Consider the following 16410-nt stretch of genomic DNA (forward strand, 5'->3'; position numbering starts at 1 on the left):
TGTTTTACCCTTGATCCTTGTTTAAAACTTTATACTTCCATAGCAAGCTGAACAAGGTTACACTATTTCCTCTGAAGTTAAACCTGAAGTTCAGACTTAACCCCCCACCCCAGATTGCCCACCTTCCTCCATCCCACCTCCTCTACATTTCACCATATCCCATTCTCTCCCTGAGCACCCTAACTGAGGCCCAAGACCAATAGCCACAGCCTTCTGATTGTGGTGGTCATGTCTGGCGGGGGAAGAGTGGAATCTCCCTTCAGTCTCCTCTGCCCACCCCAAGCCATGCTCACACAACTTCCAGAATAATATTCATTCCTAAAGCCCAGCTCTGCCCCTGTGACTCTGATCCCTAGGAGTCTTCATTGACCTCCCTTGCCTCCAAGATAAAATACAATTGCTTCTGTTTGTCTATTCAAACCCTTCACATTCTTGATCCAGCCTTCCTTTCCTGGCTGAGCCCCCCCTCCCACCCCATACACACACACTATCCTCCCCTGCACACACTGGATGCCCAGCCAGGCTAGCCTGTTTTCTCTTCCCTACCTGGGACATTCCATCTCCCATCTCTGTCTCTCTTTTATGCTCCCCTCACCTCTCACAAGCCCTAACTCCCTTTAAGGCTCAGATTGAGAGCCATCTTCTTCAAGAATCCCCCCACCTGTCAGTGCTGCCCCCCAAGATCATCTCCAAAATCACTTTGTTTATGTCTAGCTCTTGTACTTATGTGTCCAGGAACATGCATCTCTTCAGTAGAATTTAAACAGCTTGAGGGCAGGATAGTTACCTTTTCATCATTGTACCTGCAGTGTCTAACACTCTTCCTGGGAAATAGAAAGCATTTCGTACCACTCATTTACAGAATGACAGTAAGGAATAGGACACAGTCCATCCAGCCCTGCACCTCCTTACCTATAGTCCTCCTCACAGCCCAGGAGAAGGGGGGATGGCCTTGGGGTCAGTGGACATGACATTGAAGCCCATCAAACTTTTTGTTCTAAAATACTAGCCAAACGATGACCATCCCACCCCACAACAAATGGGTTTAAAATCCCCCCTCTGCTGGGCTTGCCAGAACAGCTACATAAATACACATGACCTGGTTGGGTTGGCAGGCTGCCAGATGTTTAAAAGTGTTGTAGAGAGCCTTGGTGTTCTCCCATGATTGTGTTGCAGTCTGAGTCTGTTTGGTTGTTAAAATTTCTTTTTTTGTTTAAAATAAAACATTTTTTTAAGGTAAAAGTGTTTTAAGTACTGTGTCTGGAACTGTGTGTATGATGGTAGTAATTTCTGCATGTGGCTTCCTATTTTGTTGTTTGAATCTCTCAGATCTTTGAGCTATTCCAAATATGTCCTCCAGCATAATGGAGGGAGAACATGGGGCCCAGAACTCAGAAGACAAGGGTTCCAAGAGCAGCTCCGATACTTCCTAGCTGAGGAAGGTCTGGGCAATGCCCTTCCTCTCTGAGCCTCATTTCCCTCCTCATAAGGTAGGAATGATTCCATCGACTGTCCACTTCTCCTGACAGTGGTGAGGCTCAAGGAGATGATGGGTTTGAAAGTACTTCCCAAAGCACATGGACACATACAAGAGATTATCACAACTCTCATTGTAGACTTTCTGTGTTCAAGATAGTAATGCCTAGCATTTATAGAGTGCTTTAAGATTTAGAAAGCATTGTACAAATATTATCTCATCTGATTTTCCCATGAACACTGGAAGGTAGATGCTCTTGTTATTCCTATTTTACAGATGAAAAAACTGAAGTTGGGGAAGGCTAGCTGCTTCTAGGGGAGAAATAGCTGTTGCATTTTTCTTTACCACTTGAAGGTTTACACAGCATTTCCCTCATAAGCATGTGAGACAATATGGCAAATGTCATCTCTGTTTTAGAGATGAAGAAACTGAGGGCCAATGAGATCAAGTTACATCTTCAGCAGGTTTCATGCCTAGTAAGTGGTAGAGATTTGTTCACGCCATTAGAGTATGCTGCTCCTCTAAAATACAGCTTAGTAGATAGAACATAAGACCTGGAGTCAGGAAAACCTGAATTTAAATCTGACAATTGCATACTAGCTATGTGAACCTGAGCAAGCCAATTAACTTCTGTCTGCCTCGGTTTACTCAGCTGAAAAATTGAATAATGATAGCACCTACATCCCTGGGTTGCTGTGAAGATCATAGGATCATATTTATAAAGTGCTTTGCAAATTTTAAAGGACTATAGAAATGGTACCTATTAGTTGTTATTAAGAATAGCTGAGTGGTGCTGCAGGGGATAGAGTGTTGGGCCTCAAGTCAGAAAGACTCATCTTTTTGAGTTCAAATCTGGCCTCAGATACTTACCAGCTGTGTAACCCTGGGCAAGTCACTTCACCCTGTTTGCCTCAGTTTCCTTGTTCATAAAATGAGCCAGAGAAGGAAATGGCAAACCATTATAGCATCTCTGCCAAGAAAACCTCAAATAGGGTCATTAAGAGTCTGACACAACTGAAAAAACAACAAAGTTGTTATTAAGTTCACCATAAACTTTCATGTCAACTTTGAAATTAGCTCCAAAATCAATATTAAGGCAAACACAACCTTGATGACTGGAACGGGGTGGTGCCCGAGACAGAGATAGAAGAACGAGGCAGGGGTGGGTTGAAGGGAGAAGATAAGGAGAACATTCCATTGGAGATGCCAAGCAGCCATTTGGAGACAGACAGACCGACCGAGGCAGAGAGACAAAGATGGCAAAGAAAGAGACGTACCCAGGGAACGACAGAGACAGACAGAGAGAGGACTGCAGGGGCTTAGCAGAGTGAGGAGGGTCTGGGGGTGCAGGAGACCTGGGGGTTTTCTGACCAGGGATGATCAGGGAACGCTTGGGAAACGACAAGGCAGAGGGGCAGGGAGAAGCTCCGACCGAGAGAGGCGCTGGGGCCCAAGGGACAGACAGACAGACAGAGGGCCACCAGATGCACCATCTCCTCATGGCCCAATGGAAACTTTCTTTTGGACCTCCTGAGGCTACAACCCGGGGGCCCCGGGGCTGTTAAAAGGATGTGGGGTGGGGGGAGGCAGGCCGAAGCAGAGAGGCCCCCACGCAGGCGCACACCGGCGCTCCTTCTTTTTTCTTCCTCTCGGTCAGCTAGATCTTTCTCTCTTCCCTCTCAGTGCCCCCACCACCACCCCGGTTCTGCACAGGCGCAGAAGGAGTACGGCTGCGGATTTACTGCGGCAAACCAAGGGCGGTTTCATTGTAGTTTTCTGCGCAGGCGCACACCGGCGCACAGGCATTGCCCAGGCCCAGATTCTGCTCAGGCGCAGAAGGAGCTTGGCTGCGGAGCTGTTGCGGCAGATTGAGGGTGGGGTCGGACGGTGAAATATCTGCGCAGGCTCACATCAGTGGTCCCTTCCAAACCATTTCTACTTGGCTCCACGCAGACGCAGAAGGAATGCTACTGCGGCTGACTGAGGGCTGGGGTTGTAGCGGAGAAGCTCTTGCGCAGGCGCAGTCCAGCAATCCGGCCCCTCCTCCTTCTCCCCTGCCCCGCGCAGGCGCAAGAGGAGGTCTGTGGTAGAGTTGCTGTCACAGATTGGGGGCTGGTCTTGCTCGCGGTGGTCTTGGGCTGAGTGGTGTGGCATATCCAGCCGCGGGAGCGGGTGTGGAAGGCACAGCCCTAGGTTCGCGTGGTCGTAAGGGGCAGGGGGGTCCGCGTGGCGGCAAGACTGTGTGTGTGTGTGTGTGTGTGTGTGTGTTGGGGGGGGCGGGTAGACAGCCCTTGGGAGTCCGACCATTGCAGCCGCGGTCTCTGCTGGACCTTAACTTTAGTGGTCCCCTGTTGCCGCTTCTGCCTCTGGCTTGGAGTTCGCGGCTCCCCACCCCCACCCCGGTGCCTGCCGTTTCTGCGGGACCTTGGCGTTTGCGGCTCCCCAATTGCAGCCGCCGCTTCTGCCGAACTTTAGTGATCGCGACCTCCCAGTTGCCCTCCCCTCCCCGCCGGACCTTGGCCTTCGCGGCCCCTCCCCTCCCCCGTTGTCGCTTCCGCCTCTGTCGGACCTTTGGCGTTCGCAGCATCCCCCCGCCCCCATTGCTGCTGCTGCCGCCCCTGCGGGCCTTGGCGTTGGCGGGTCTCCCCGGTGCCCGCCGCCTCTGCGGGCCTTGGCGTTTGCGGGTCTCCCCGGTGCCCGCCGCCTCCGCGGGCCTAGGCGTCGGCGCGTGTCCCCGGTGCCCGCCGCCCCTGCCGGACTTTGGCGTTCCCGAACCTCGTCGGTGGCCGCCCCATCGCCGCTGCGCCTCTCTGAGCCGGTCGTCGGGCTCTGAGGTAGGTCGGAACTTGGCCGTGCGTGCCGGACTAGGAAAGGAAGCGGGGGTTGGCCATGGCGTTGTAAGGGTCTGAGAGGAGACCGGGGCTGTATAGGGTCAGCATCGCCGCGAGCCGGCAGCCTTGGGGAGGAGAAGGAACAATTAGAAGCGTCTCGGGGTTCCTCTGTCACGGACAGAATGTCTAAGAGAAAAGAGGACGATTGCCCCTCGACTGCAGATCAGAAAAGAGCAAGGCCAGGGCCATCGCCATCGCCAGGGCCGGGGTCAGGGTCAGAGGGGAGCTCCGAAGAGGAGCCCGAGAGGGCTCCCCCCCAGAATCTGTCTCTTGGATGTTCTACTTCTCATTCGGTCTCTGGGGAATTTGGGGTCATTGAAAGTATCCAGCTGGAGAACTTTATGGGCTATACTATGCTTGGACCTGTAAAATTTGGATCCAATGTCAATTTTATGGTGGGACACAATGGGAAAAATGCATTGTTAACAGCTCTCGTAGTTGGTCTTGGTGGAAAATCGTTGGGATCGTCTTTGAAAGAGTTTATAAAAGAAGGAGAGGCTTGGGCCAACATCTCCATCAAGTTAAGAAACAGAGGGGACTATGCTTTTAAATCTGATCTTTATGGGGACTCAATAACGGTGCACCAGCACATCAGTATGGATGGGAGTTCAAGTTATGAACTAATAAGCCATTCAGGAAACGTGATTTCTTCTAAGAAAGAAGACCTTATTGCCATTCTTGAACGTTTTAAGATACAGGTGGATAATCCAGTGTCTATTTTAAGGGAAGAGTTGAGCAGGCAGTTAATGGATACTAGAAATGATGGTGACAGATATAAGTTATTTATGAAAGCAACTGAACTTGAACAGATGAGAGAAGATTACTCACAAATTATGGAGAGAAAAGCCAGAAACCAGCATCAGATAGAACAAGGAGAAGAGCAGCTTGAGGAGCTCAAGAGGCAGGGCATAGAGATAGAAGAACATTTTCAGAATATGGTTACCTTAAGGAAGAAATTGGAGGATTTGAAAAATGAAATGGCTTGGGCACTAGTGAGTAAAACTGAAAGAGAAATTGATAATATGATAGGTAATATAAATATGGAAGACCAACGTACTGTCATATTAAATCAGGAACTGGAGGTTTCAAAGGTCAAATTTAGTGAAGCAGAAAAGAAGTATAGAGCCATTCATGAGAACATGCAGAAATTAAGTGAAGAAGCTGCTGAATTAGAGCCCAAATGCATTCAAGCAAATGAGGATGCCATGAGAACAGACAGGGCCTTTTGTCAAGCAGAGGCTTTCTATAATTATTCTGAAAATGAATTTAATAAATTAGATCAAGTTTCAGAGCAGCTTCATAACCAGATTGATGAAATGAAAAAGAACGTAGAACTAGCAGAACTGGAAAAACAGAACAAAATTTCCACGTTGAAGGAAAAGATTAGGAACTTTAAGGATCAGGAAGATACACTTGTTGAAGAAATAAAACAGCTTCATCAAGCTATAGAAAAAGATGATAAGGAACATTCCCAAATCAGGGAACAAGAATCACACATGCAGCAAATACTGAATAATGAACGAAGACAGCTAGACCAACTAAAAGACTGTAAATCTGAGCCACTAAAACGATTTGGATCCCTGATTCCTGCCCTTCTTGAGGCTATAGAAGATGCCCATAGACAGGGTCTCTTTACTTACAAACCTATAGGCCCTCTGGGAGCTTGTATTCGTGTTCGGGACCCTGAATTTTCTTTGGCTATTGAGTCCTGCTTAAAGGGCCTTCTTTCTGCCTTTTTTTGTGACAACCACAATGATGAGCAAATCCTCCAGGGGCTGATGAAAAAGCTTTATCCATCAGGCTCTTCACGACCACAGATAATTATTTCAGCATTTGACTGTGAAGCTTATGATGTAACAGATAGAATGGCTTATCACCCAGAATTTCCCACAGTTCTCACTGCTTTAGAAATAGATGATACAGTGGTGGCCAATACTTTGATTGACATGAGGGGCATAGAATCAGTGCTGCTTATTAAAAACAAGTCTTTGGCTTGTACAGTGATGCAGGCTCAGAGACCCCCCAAGAACTGTACCAAAGTTTTAACTGCTGATGGTGACCAAGTGTTTGAGCGACACTATTACGCATGTGAAGAATTGAGACCTGTTTTCTTGGGTGATGTAGAATTAGAAATAAGTAATTTGGAGAAAGATGTGGAAAAGAAAGTAGAACAGTTGTCAACATTTCAGCAGCATGTGTGTTCACTTGAAAATGATGTCAGGAAGAATCGAGAAACTATTGATAGTCATTATCAAAATTTGAAAGAGATAAAGGTTAAAGTAATAAGTTTTACTTCAGAAATAAAAGAGCTTGAGGAAGAAGAACAAAACCAGTCAATAGATATCTCAATTCTGGAAGAAGAAGCTCAGGAAATTAAGGAAGAGATAAAAGAAGCTGAAGAAAAGATGAAAATTCGAAGGGAAGAGATGGAGAAATTAAGGCAGCCAAAAATAGATGCTGAACAGAGACATGAAGAGCTTAAGTTGAAATACAATCAAGTTTCAGAGTTAGTAGAATCCATCAGGGGAGAACGAAACCAGGCTGCTTTAGAAGTGGACACCCAACACCAATCCGTGCTACATTATGAAAATAGGCTCAAGCAACACCTAGAATCCCTCCAAGTGAAAAAAGAGGAGCTGGCCATGAAAGAGAGAGAACTTGAGAGGGAGACTGCTCAGGCCAAATACATCTGCCCAGAGCGTAAAGAAGTTACTCACACTGCCTCTGTTCTCGACAGAGAAATTAATCTATTAAGACAGAGGATACAATCAGAAAACTACACTCACAGAAGCCGAGAAGATATAATGAGGCAGTACCAAGAAGCAAAAGAAAGATATCTTGATCTAGATAGTAAAGTGAAGAATTTGAAAAAGCTTATTAAAACAATGGAAGATATATCAAAACAAAGATATGAAGCATACCAGAAACGTAGAAGGAATCTTTCTATACAAGGTAAATTGTACTTTGACAGCCTACTCTCTCAGTGGTCCTTCCATGGGGAGATTCACTTTGATCACACCAATGAGACCCTTTCTGTAATGTTCAATCGTGGAGATTCTGCTTTCAATGACCCAAGAAACTCATCAGGAGAAAGACATTACTTTTCAAACTTCTTGCTTATTGTTACTTTGTGGTCCATCACAGAATCTCCCTTCAGATGCCTGGATACATTTGATGTCTGCTTGGATAGTGACCACAGAAAAATTGCAATGGACATGATCCTCAGAATAGCACATTCCCAGGAGCACCTCCAGTTCATCTTGATCACTCCACAATACATGAACTCTCTTCTCCCAAATTCACTAATTGAAGTACTCCAAATTCCAGACCCTGAAAAGGATGGAGCAGCCTTGCCTTCTAAAGCAGTTAGTCCAGAAGAAGAAGATTGAATTTTTAATTTAATGTGATTGTGCTGTCTGCTCATTGTGGTGTTTTATATTTTTTTTCTCAAAGTGTCTGCAGTGTAGTGTGAAAAATCTCCCTACTTTGAAGAAATAATATTTAATAATTAAAAGTATTTCAGAGAGACAGTCAAGATGGCAGAGTAACAGAAGTACAGAGTAACTCCTCCACCAGGACTCCTCCACAAAGATCTAGAAAATACTCCAGACCAAATTCTGATTAAAATCCAAGAAAAAGTCACCAGCACCGGGCAGCTGAAGGAGAAAGACAAAGATCTGTGGACATTGGGGATGGGGACTTACCAGGAGCATCTATAGCATCCAGGAACTGAAAGAAACTTGAGACTGGGCACCTGGGCAGGAAGCACCAGGTGAAATGAGAATAAGTTTGTTGCCCGTGACATAACTGACTCCATTTTTTTTTTATTAATCTACTGTTTTGTGTTGAAGTGGTTTGGTGTTTGTTTTTCATAACTTCTTTTTCAATGTTAAAATAAGTTTATGTGTAGTATAGGTTGTTAAAACAATGTTTGTGTTTATAAACAACTGATAAACATATGGGATGTCCATGTATGACAGCCCACCAATGGGGAAATTTTGTAAGCAACCTCACCATTAACTTATGTCATCAGGTATCAATGAAACTAACTGATAAATTACTTCACCAGCCACCCATCCAAACTTGGGTATAACCAGCTAAAAGCCCATATCTAGACCTATGAGAAACCCACTGGAGACCCCAGTCTTCAGCCTGCTCTTGGGTTGAGACTGGGCCTGGCTCCTGAGAGCCAACTTGAGACTCAAACATCCACAATCATGTTTGCTTGAAGACACTGCTGATTGACTGACAGGGATTTGCAGACTTGCCAGCCAACCACCACATCCAGAGACAGACAACTTCCATCTGGGCTGCGAGAAGGAACTTTTTCATTGAATACCAGTTCAAGACATACTTAGTGGCAAGCCCTAAGAAATCAAGTAAGTGGTTTGTTCATAGTGGGGTTAATGGGTGTTTTTTGTTTAAACCAGGGGTTGACACATTATGACCCCATGGACCCAATCTGGCCCTCCTTTCTTTTCCTCCTCCTCTTTTTCCTCCTTTCTCCTTGTCATCACTATTTTATATTAAATTCTTAGGGATGATTTAAACTTCAAAGGGAGTCTCTCAGCCAGAAGGGCTATATTTTGTTCTCAGTACATGAGCAAACGCAGACTCCCCTCTTGAAGGACTAGTATTGTTAATTGTTTTATATGTCCAGACAGTAATGATTGAGAGCAATCACAGATTACAGTTCTCACTCCATACAATCAAAGACTAGGCTAAGACTTAGGCCATGAGTAGGGAACCTAGGGTCTCGAGGCCACCTGTGACCTTCTAGGTCCTTGGGTGTGGACTTTTGACTGAGTCCAAGTTTTACAGAACAAATAAGGGAATTTGTTCTGTGAAGTTTGGATTCAGTCAAAGGGCCACACTTGGGGAACTAGAGAGCCACATGTGGTCTCAAGGCCCCAGGTTCCCTACCCCTGACCTAGGCCATTATAGCATTTAAAACTCAAGTCAATAAAATCTTTAAGGATACAAAGTCTACTGACTAGAATAATAGTCATTAGAAAAGCAGTGAGTTAGTTGAATAATAGACCAAGGAAAATTCATCCTAGATTGGTGAATGAGTTTAAAATTATTATTTCACCTCCCATTGATTTGGGAAAAGAAGCAGCAAATTCTCACAGAAAGAGCCAGACTGTGATGAAGTAGACCCCCAGAGTAGTAGCTAATTCCAGTAGAGACCAGTGAGGTGGGAAAATAGAATACAACCTAGATCACAGTTGGGCTTGGGAAATGGTTTCAGGTCTTTTGAATAGAAGTTACATACAAAGATCTGCTAAGTTGTTTTTTAATTCCTTTTCTGTTTGACAGTTGTGTTTGTGCTGTGATTTCATCATTGGTGCCTTCGTGACTCTACTACTGCTCATCCTTGCATATCTCATCACACGCCCTATCCTGTGTATCACCTCAGAGAACCTTCTTGCAGCCCTTTGCAACCAAGAATGACTTCACCCTCTGGTTGGTTGTTTAGTATCCAACTTTTCCTGTAAATCACAGTTGTGAAAGCAGGATACACAAATACAAAACATTGCCAATATGAGAGTGGGAACTGCCACCTACTTAGATACCCCATTGGAAGTAGAGGGGTTGCAACCTTTGGACCTGTCAGAGACACAAGAAAACCTCAACAAGATTGCTTAAGCATCACTGAGAGGTTGTGCAGGCAATCAAAGACTTTAGCCATGCCTGGCCTTATGAAAAACAAATGATGATGGACATGATAGTAATCACCAAACAGAAAATCGCAGGGCATTGGCTTGAAATGTGAAGAAATTAAGAGGCCTTGTAACATGTTCTCTTATAGCAATTCCTGGCTTGTTCTTGCCATGAGAAAACATGGAACAAATGGAAATACCTATTGTTACTGTATTAAGAACATATTTTAAAATGTGTTAATGCTAAATGTAATATTGATGCTTGTGTATACCATATGTTCTAACTCTAAGCGATATAAACATTGAGTGTTCGGAATTGCTATTTGGATTATATAAGTGATAATTACAATAGTATTTATAGACCATCCTAGATGGCTACTGGGATAGCCAGCAGCCAGAGGGTGGATTGTAGTGACAATACATTTGCTACCTTGATATAGCTTACTCCATTTTTTATGAAGCCACCATTTTGTGATGAAGTGTTCTTATGTTTGTTTTTTGTAGCTTCTCTTTCAATATTAAGATAAGCATATTGTGGTATAAGTTGGTAAACAACCTATGTATGTGTTCATAAACAAATGATAAATGTATGTGACCTCCATTTAGGACAGACCACCAATGGAAAAATTTGGTAAACAACCTCACCATTAGCTTGTGTCACCAGATATCAATCTGTGGATAAGGGAAGAGTTTATGACCAAACCAGAGATAGAGTGGATTATGGGAGGTAAAACGCATAGTTAAATGCATTTACATTAAATTGAACAGGTTTCATACAAACCAAACCAAACCAATGCAGCCCAAATTAGAAGAAAAGCAGGAAACCTGGAAAATTTTTTTGCAAGTTTCTCTGATAAAGGTTTCATTTCTTAAATATATAGGGAATAGAGTGAAATTTGTAAAAAAAAAAAAAAAGAGCCATTTCCCAATTGATAAATGGTCAAAGGTTATGAACAGACAATTTTTAGATGAAGAAATCAAAGCTATCAATAGTCATATGAAAAAATGCTCTAAATAATTAATAATTAGAGAAATGCAATTAAAACAAATCTGAGGTACTCCATCACACCTATCACACTGACTAATGACTAACAGAAAAAGTCATGTTAAAGGGGACTATGGGAAAATAAGGACACTAAGGTAATGTTGATGGAGTTGTGAACTAGTCCAACCATTTTGGAGAACAATTTGGAACTAGGCGTAAAGGACTATAAAATTATGCATACCCTTTGACCCACCAATACCAGTACTAGGTCTGTACCTCCAAGACATCAAAGAAAAAGTCAAAGGACCAAAAATTTATGTATGAAAATGTAACAGCTGTTTTTGTGGTGGAAAAAAATTGGACACTGAGGGAGTGTCCATCAGTTGGGGAATGACTGGACAAGTTGTGGCATATGATTGTGATGGAATGCTATTATATTATAAGAAATGATGAAGAGAATAGTTTCAGAAAAACCTAGGAAGACATATATACTGATGCAAAGTGAAGTGACATTGTAGGAGAACATTGTTCAAAGTAACAGTAATATTTTAACAATAGCCAACTGTGAAAGACTTAGCTACTCTCATCAAGACAATTCCAAAGGACTCATGAAGAAAAATGTAATCCACTTCCAGAGTGAGAACCGATAAACTGCAGATTGAAACATATTTTTTCACTATTTTTCCCTTTTTTCTGCAACATGGCTAATGGGGAAATATGTTTTGCATGACTTCATGTGTATAACAAGGCAACTCAGTGGGTGGGGGGAAGGGGGGGAGGGAGGGAAGAGAATTGGGTACTGAAGAAAAAAATAGTTTCAAAAACAGTTAATATACTAATGTTTGCATGCTGTTAGTTAATAAAGTTTGTTAGCATTAAGAAGTGTCTCATCGATGTTTCTGTCACACTGGTTAGCGTATGCAAGGGTAAATTGGTTATGCCCTTGCACTGTGCAGAAAGACATCCCAGGGATCCCTGAACTAGTGCAAGGTGCAGGGATGGGTACCATCCTGTAGCTCTATCACCCACTACTCTGGTAGTCAGTCTGAATAGGGAGATAGGCATTTTGGGGTGGTGGAGAGGGGTGATCACGAGCAGGCTACTTAGCCGTGTACTGAGCATGGAACAAGTTCAGAAGCAAACAGTAACCCTGGGACTCTGATACCAGGAGCAGATCAGAGACTGGGTTCTAGCCTCCAGCCCAGGGTGGAAGCCTGCAGTGGGATAAGCAGAGCAGGAGTCCCAGACCAAAGGGGAACCTGTAGTCCAGTTGCCGTGAGCCTGTAGAACCTCCTAGCCAGCTGACAGCAGCTGAATCCAGCAGAATTCTCCTGAAACTCCCAAGCAGGGACAAACCAGTCATCCCCAAGCTGGATCAGGAACTTGTGGAGCTCAGACATGAGCAGACTTTGCCCTGGATCACATCCCTTTGGGAACACTGAAAGTTTGCAAGTCCCCTGGAAACCCATAGGATTCGTACTGTCCCCTGAGGACTTGCAAGCTTTTAATGCTGCTTTGTTTAAGATCATGATGGCTTCCCCTTTTTACTTCAGCTGAAGCAGAATAGCTCCTCCTCCATACCCTTATTTTAATTGTGTATATTTCAGATGTACTCCTTGTTAACCACATATTGTTAGATTTTGATTTCTAAGTCATTCTGTTATCCTCTTCTTTTTCTGGGGGTGGGGTTCATCCCTCTGATGCTCTGAGTTATAATTGCATTGAGCATCTGTCACAGTCCTTCTCCTCTTCTCTCTATCCCTGCCTGGCTCCAGGAATTGAAGCAAATTTCCAGAAATGGCAGCAGGGGCCACATGGGGGGATGTGGGGCGTGGGATTGGGTGGGATGGCAGGTTGTGGGGAGGCTGGAGAGCTGGTGGCAATCTCAATGGGAAGATAAAAAAGGCTCTGCCCTGTAGGAACTCAAATTCCAAGTATGGCAACCCCTAAACTTTCACCCTGAGTTGGCTTCATTCAGGAGCTGCAAGTCTCTTCTTACTTCCCATTGTGGCCTCTTTCTGGAAAGGGCATCTCTTGTTTGGGAGTCCAAAGTCCCTTAAACCATCAGTTCACCAAGTACACCAACCTGTAGCCTTTGTAGAAATAAAGAGATCTTTCCCAAGAAATGAAACTAATTCCATGAGGCAGAAGGATAGAGAACATTGGGACCTGGCCATTGGGACTTTCTTTGAAATACGGGCACAGCTCTATCAGGCCTAGTAATCTGCAGAAGGGGAAGATATGGGACCTAGGGATGTTCTCAGCAGAATCTATGCATGATCAGTCTCTGGATATTTGATTCATTTACATGATTTTAAAAAATTTCAATAATTTTTATTCTTAGCTATTGGGTTTTCCATCACTAATTTCTAAATATATTCCTCCCAGTTGCTCTACCCAATAAGCCTTCCTTTGTAAAAGATATTTTGGAAAAAAGAAAAAACAATGCAATTCAATTTGTGTCATGTAGCATCTGGGTTTTAGTTAATTCATTTATTGCATAATATTGGGTATCAGAACTGAGTTTATCTTCTCTTCATACTAGACTATAAATGCAAAGTAATCAAGAACTACATTTCTCCCTGTGCTTAGGATGGTATTTCTACAAATGGTAAATTTGAGGCCCACCCACTCTGGAAAGCAATTTGGAATCATTCTATAAAAATGATGAAATTTCACAGATGGACATAGAACACAGACTTCAAAAACATATCCATGTACATGGCGACCTAAAAGCCTTAGTGCAGTTTCAAGCTGTTAAAGCTTTCATAACTGAATATTTATAGTGTATAAGAACATATTCATCACCACACTTCGTGTTAGCAAACAGCCAGAAACAAAATAAACCCTAACCCTAACCCTGTGGATTTGATAATGGATGAATTAATTCATCCATGTGGGAATGGAGGGAGGGAATAAACATTTATTAAGGGCTTAGTAATAATCTATCTCAGGCACAATGCCAAACACTTTACAAGTATCATTTCATTGGAACCTGACAACAAATCTGTAAAGTAGGTGCTATTATAATCCTCATTCAGTTGAGGAAACTGAGGTAAATAGAGGTTAAGTGACTTATCCTGTGTCTCATCCAGCTAGTAACTGTTTGAGGCTGCATTTGAATTCAGGCCTTCCTGACTCCAGACATAGAACTGTATCTGCTACACCACATTGTGCTAGCTAACTGCAATAAAATATTATTGTGCCAGAAGAATTGACAAACATGAGAGATTTGGGAACACTTCTAGGATCTACTACAGTTTAAAATAAGCAAAATCACCAACACAATATGCACCTTGATTGCAACAACATAAACTAAAAGGGAAACCTAAATGTTGTATAATTATAAAAGCCAAGCTTGACCCCAGAGAGGAATTGAAAAAATGTACCTCCCTCCATCCCAGAGATGAGAGGCCATGGGTATGGAATACTGCATTACATTCACTAGTCAAGGTATTGGTTTTGCTTTCCTTCCTCTCCTTTTTTTCCATCTTTGTAAAAAAGAATGGATAGAGGGTGAGGAAGGATCCTTTCATAACGAATATGATGTTAAAACAAATGAAATCCACAAAATGGCATTTAAAAAAATTAATGTTCATTGAATGAAACATTTTTTTTTCTACTGGCAGTATCTTGTGTCAGTTACATGTCAGGTGGTAGAGTAGACAGAGCACTGGGCCTAGAGAAGGGGTGGGGAACCTGTGGCCTTGAGGCCACATGTGGCCCTCTACGTCCTCAAGGGTGGCCCTTTGACTGAATCCAAAGAAGATTCAGTGTGCTAGGCAGCCCCTAGCACACTGGCTGTCACATAGTAGGACCTTAATAAATAGTTGTTTATTGATACACTGAGGCTAATTGAACATGTGTACCATGTTTCAAAAATGTAGAGTTCATTATTTAAAAACAAATTACAAAAGCCAGATTAATATATAATTAAGCAAATCTTCCAGAAAAAAAGGCAGGCTTTCATTGAAAATTATTACATGATTTTTGTGCCACCAATTCCAGCTCCCTAAAACATACATTCTTCTCATTTTGTGAACCCACAATAATTTGTCCTTATTCTCACTGGATAGAAGCAACTCTAAAAATAATAATTTTGGACAATCACATATGTTTCAGTTGAGTGTTATGTATGGAACATGAATATAACTTTTTAAAGCTCACAAATGTCTATAAAAATTGTCGTGTTAGAGGTATTAACAGGGTTCTTGAAACATTCTTAAAAAGAAATCTGGCTTTGCCAAAAAAGGCCATGGTCTCCCATTGCATCCTAGGCTGTCTCTAGTCATCCTGATGAATATCTGGTCACTGGATCCAGATGGTTCAGGAGGAAAAGTGAGGCTGGTGACCCTGCATAGCCCTTCCTCACTAAAAACAAAGTCAAATGCAAGTCATGTTATCATTTCTCTGAAGTCATGGGTTTTTTTTGAAAATGCAGGACAAACACAACCTGTGACTAGACCGAGCTGCCAGAATGGGGACCCAGCTAGCTGGGTAACTCAGTTCATCCTCTCCCTTCTGTCTCCACCTTCCTTCTCCTCTTCAAAGAAAGGTAAATTTGAAGGGCCAGAGGATGTCCAGCTAACTTAGGATTTACTGGCTAGATTTCTTTTCCTTCCTTCCTTCCTTGCTTCCTTCCTTCCTTCCTTCTTTCCTTTCTTTTCTTTCTCTCTCTCTCTCTCTCTCTCTCTCTCTCTCTCTCTCTCTCTCTCTCTCTCTCTCTCTCTCTCTCTCTCTCTCTCTTGTCTTTCTCAAAACCTTAAACTTGGTGCACTTTGAAGCCCATAGATTGCACACCAATAGGTCCCTGCCCAAACTTCATTTAATGGCTGTTTTCTGGACCCTCCTGGCTTAAGAGTGATTATCAATAGTAACTGTTGCTCTTTCCCTCCCCGCTTGATTTACTTATTTTTTTTCCTTTGGCTCATTAAAAGGGCCATTCCCTGATTACTTCTTAAAGAGGCCTATTCACTGAATGGGCGTCACCTTGTTCTAAGTTAGTACCTGAATAGGGTTTAACCAAAAAAGACCAAGGTCTCTCATTGCATCCTGGGCCATCTCCAGTCTTCCTGATGGATATCTGGTCACTGGATGCAGATGGCTCAGGAGGAGACAGTGAGGCTGGTAACCTGCACAGTCCTCCTTCCCTCAAAACAAAGTCAAGTATAAGTCATGTCATCATTTCTCTGATGGCATGGTTTTCTTTGAAAACAAAGGATGAACACAATAAAAGAAGTCCAAAATTCTGATGTTCCATATAACAGAATACAATTTGAATCATTAATTCATTAACACTCAAGAAGACAGCAAGAAGATAGTTTCATGTTCATTATACAGATGGACAAACTGAGATCTAGAGGTGACAAAACAGTTGCAGATACTCCTGGTTCC

At 43.1% G+C, this 16410-nt stretch overlaps 1 pseudogene; it reads left to right on the forward strand.

Moving 5' to 3' along the window:
- The first annotated feature begins 3568 nt into the window (after window positions 1–3568).
- Window positions 3569–8413, forward strand: LOC140515585 (structural maintenance of chromosomes protein 6 pseudogene; annotated as a pseudogene).
- Window positions 8414–16410: the final 7997 nt, after the last annotated feature.

Source organism: Notamacropus eugenii, chromosome X, assembly GCF_028372415.1.
Source record: "Notamacropus eugenii isolate mMacEug1 chromosome X, mMacEug1.pri_v2, whole genome shotgun sequence".
Taxonomy (NCBI): Eukaryota; Metazoa; Chordata; class Mammalia; order Diprotodontia; family Macropodidae; genus Notamacropus; species Notamacropus eugenii.